Genomic DNA, 4,658 nt, shown 5'->3' with positions numbered 1-4,658 from the left:
CCATCGTATCTGATTTTAGTCTACTTTCCTACTGAATTAAAAAGTCCCTAGGAAACTTCTCCAAGGAAGCTTTGTCAATGTTCCTGCTTTATTTTCTTTCTTTTTTGTTTTGGTTGGCTTTTTGCATTTTGCTCCCCAAACGTTTGTCTTATTTTGCAATTTACATCCTATTTTTGTTATTTATACCAACTTTACATTGAAATATAGATTATTTCTTGCAAGAGACAAAATTTTAACTTCTAACTCAAGGTTCTCTCACGTGGTTGTACGACGGTAACTTGGAACACAACAACGAAACGACTGTATTTATCGAACCCCTGACCTTGCGCATTCTTTCTTAAAAATAAAAAAAGTATGATAAATCCACTTGATAATGCTGTGTCTTAAATATTAATTTTTGAAAAAATGTTTACTTTAAGTTTAATGTAGTTGACTCCGCAAAAGGTGACAAAACAGGGTATTCATTGTCCATATATTTCATTGACTCCGAGGTTTTGAGAGGAGATTGAGGAAGCAGTTTCTTTTTTCTTTTTTCTTTTTCTTTTTCTTTTTGATAGTCCAAAATTAAACACTCTTATGAGAGAATCTTGAATAAACAACTAGGAAATAGAAAGTATAAACCAACAAGTTCCATATAAAAGAAAAAACTATCTGTTATAAGAAATATCAAATTATGGTGGATGTCCACTCTTCCTTCATGATATTCATCTCAAATGCTTAATGACATATTCAATGACATATTTTCTTCACTTTTCATGCCTATATAAAGGTTTTGTAATAGATAGAAAAATACACACAATTGAAGAAGAAATAAGAATCTCTTCTCTCTTTCTCTATATATCTCTTAGCTTATTTTTTCATGTTCCATATTGTTACTTTGAGTTATATTTTATAACACGTTATCAGCACGAAGTTCTAGCTAACTGAGTTGTTATTATGTTGCCAGTGCCGGTAGCATCATTTAATGTTAATAATATGGTAAGAACGATGACAGTATAAGGTGTACAACGCCAGCATATATTCGGCCATCACAGTTAGCCTTTTCTAACTAGTTTTCAAGTTTCTTTACACTTTGCTATTTATGTTTCCATACATGAACAAACTTGCTTTACGGAAAAGTTTTTCTTGAAAGTTCATCAAATCATGTAAGGATTTTTGGTATAAAGAACGATAAATATTTTTCCTATAACAAGTATTATGTTCCTATGTGTTAATATTAAAAAACACGAAATGAAGACTTTTTAGAGAGCACTTATTTTTCCTTTCTATTTTATCACATATCTCTTCCATCTTAAAGTGGGATAATTATCACAAAGGACACATAGATTTTAATTGATTATGTATTTTTCTATATTTGCTTGATACTTTTTATTTGATTGAGTTCAGTTAATGAAAGTTCGCATATGCAAATTAAATTCAATCGCCACCAATAGTGAAAACCCGTCTCATAAGTCTAAAATAAGACATGATGTTACCGTGGAGGTATGAATGGATATGGACGTGGTAATGGACAAAATTATAATCGTCATCATTACGGTAATGAGAACAATAATGTTTCTCAAAATAATCCTTCACTTTGTGAAAGTGATGTTTGCCATTGATATGACATGAGATTTTATAAAGCACGCATGGATTATTATGTTTCATTCCTGAAGTGAATGTGAAAACAATGTGATAATCATTATGAATACATATTTATTCTTGGAAGATGCTAGTGGTAGTAAATATACCACTCACCTCGAGAAGGGGGTTTGAGATGAAATAAGAAAATAATGTCATTATTATGGCATGGATGGTCATTGGTCACGTACCTATTGTGCACCAAAATATTTTGACAATGTGATTATTAAAGGACAACAATAATGCAAGAAACAGATCTTGCATCTAATTTTGACCATGACCATAATGGTATAACTTTCTCTTTAAAAGAGATATTCACCATATAGATGTTGATGAATATATGGTAGTAGAAAATTAATTGAAGGCTCTCGAAGAGCTACTTTAACTCTGCCTAAGGGAATAATACTTATAATAGAGAATGCAATGTTCTCCTCCAAGTCCAAGAGTAACTTGTTGAGTTTTAAATATATCCGCCGAAATGGATTTCATATTGAGACAATAGATGAGAATAATCTCGAATATCTTATCGTTACCAAGAATGTCTCTGCCCAGAAAAGGGTTATTGAGAAATTCCCATCTTTATCTTGTGGCATGTATTGGACACGAATTAGTGCAATTGAGGCACATTCTATCGTAAACTAAAAGGTTACTAATTCCAATACTTTTGTACTTTGGCATGATCGATTAGGACATCCCGGATCAATTATGATGAGACGAATTATAGAGAACTCAAATGGTCATTCATTAAAGAATTTAAAGATTCTTTTAAATAATGAATTTTCTTGCACTTCTTGTTATCAAGACAAGTTGATTATTAGACCATCACCAACAAAGGTTGGGATTGAGTCCCCTGCGTTTTTGGAACGTATATAAGGGGATATTTGTGGACCTATTTACCCACCTAATGGGTCGTTTAGATATTTTATGGTCTTAATAGACGCATCTTGTAGATGTTCTCACGTATGTCTATTGTCATCTCGCAACTAGGTATTTACAAAATTAATGGCACAAATAATCCAATTACGGGCACAATTTCCCGATAATCTAATTAAATCTATTAGACTTGATAATGCTACTGAGTTTTCATCCCAAACATTTAATGATTATTGCTTATCAATTGGATAAAAGTGGAACATTTGGTAGCTCATGTTTACACTCAAAATGGCCTTGCAGAATATTTGATTAAACGTGCCATGACCCAATTTTACCTGTAGGTCGTGATGGCGCCCAACACTACAGCTAGGCAAGCCAACTAATAAATTAAGCATATATTGATAAAATTTAAAACCAAAAAAATATAAACCCAAACTCTACCAATGTGTGTGTGCCAAGACCTGGTGTCACAAGTGCATGAGCATCTAGTAGATTATACAAAACTCCAAATATTGTCTGAAATGAAATAGACAGAATGTAATTATAAGAAGAGACACTGGTAGCTGCAGAACGGCTCAGAAAAGCAGTTCACCACTATGCCTCGGGATGACGTGGGTATGTGATGATAGGTCCTCCACTAGTACCTGTCTCAGATCCTGCACAAAACGTGCAGCAAGTGTAGTATGAGTACGTATACAACGTGTACCCAGTAAGTATCAAGCCTAATCTCGAAGTGGTAGAGACGAGATGACCGACTTTGACACTCACTATGGGTCAATAATAATAACTGAAATAAAACTAGGATATTTAAATCAGCATGATTTAGAGAATTTATAATAATTTATTTAATCAGTGAAAATAATCAAATTCCTTCAAATGTAACAATTCTCAATATATTAATTAAATTCCTTCAATTCAAATAATTTCTAATTTATTAATTAAATCTCATTTACAGGAGTAACAATTAATTCCTTAACAAGCAAGAATAATAATTCATTAAATTTCAAAGATTTTCCAATTGATTAATTAGTTTCACAAGCTGAAATAAATTATTAAAGTATCGTGTAATTATTATTATTAAGCACGATTTCTGCCGAGGACGTACGGCCCGATCCAGAGTGTTGTGTACACTGCCGAGGGACGTGCGGCGCGATCCATAGATGCATCTATCCTGCCGAGGCGTTCGGCCCGCTCCACAAGAAAGGAGGACATTTTCTTATGTGCCTCCGGAAGGACAGTATATTTATTATAAGATAAATTCGGGAGGAGAACAATTTTTTTAACAATTAATTGATTTAAACAAAAAATCAAGCCTATGAGATTTCCATCCTTTAATATCTTTATCTAACAATTCACAATATATTCATATATATCAATTAATATTAATTAATCAAAGAATACAATTTACACAAGTAAGGCATGCTTTAAGTCCTAAACTACCCGGACTTTAACATTAATAGTAGCTACGCACGGACTCTCGTCACCTCGTGCATACGTAGCCCCCCACAATTAGCAATAATTATTTAATTTTAATCACTTACGAGGTAATTTTCCCCTCACAAGATTAGACAAGAGACTTACCTCGTCTTGCTCTAATTCAATCTACTATAAGGCCTTTTCCACGATTATCCAACTCTGTCTGGCTCGAATCTAGTCAAAATAATTCGATACAATCACTAAAAATTATAGGAATCAATTCTATAAGAAAATACTACATTTTTAATAAAAATCCCGAAATTAATTAAAAATTCGTCTGTGGGGCCCACGTCCCAAAATCCGAAAAAAGTTAGGAAATCCAACAACCCATTCAATTACGAGTCCAACCATACCAGTTTCACTCAAATCCGACTCTAAATCGATACCGAAATCTCAAAAATTTGTTTATATGAGATTTCTAAATATTTCCCAAATTTAAATCTCAAAACACTAATTTATGGTGAAAACAATGATATACTTGTATATGTAGACCAAATCCGAGTTAGAATCACTTACCCCAATGTTTTTCCCTTGAAAATCTATCAAAAGTCGCCTCTGCTCAAGCTCAAGTTCGTCAAAAATGGCAAATGGGACGAATGTCCTCTGTTTTTATAACTTACAGCTCTGTCCAGTTCGATCAGGGGAGCTCGGTTTCGGGAGCTCGATCTCAGGGAGCTCGATCTTGGGAG

This window comes from Nicotiana tabacum, chromosome 4 (genome assembly GCF_000715075.1).
Source record: "Nicotiana tabacum cultivar K326 chromosome 4, ASM71507v2, whole genome shotgun sequence".
Taxonomy (NCBI): Eukaryota; Viridiplantae; Streptophyta; class Magnoliopsida; order Solanales; family Solanaceae; genus Nicotiana; species Nicotiana tabacum.
The sequence above is the reverse complement of the archived record's forward strand: the minus strand, read 5'-3'. Positions refer to the sequence as shown.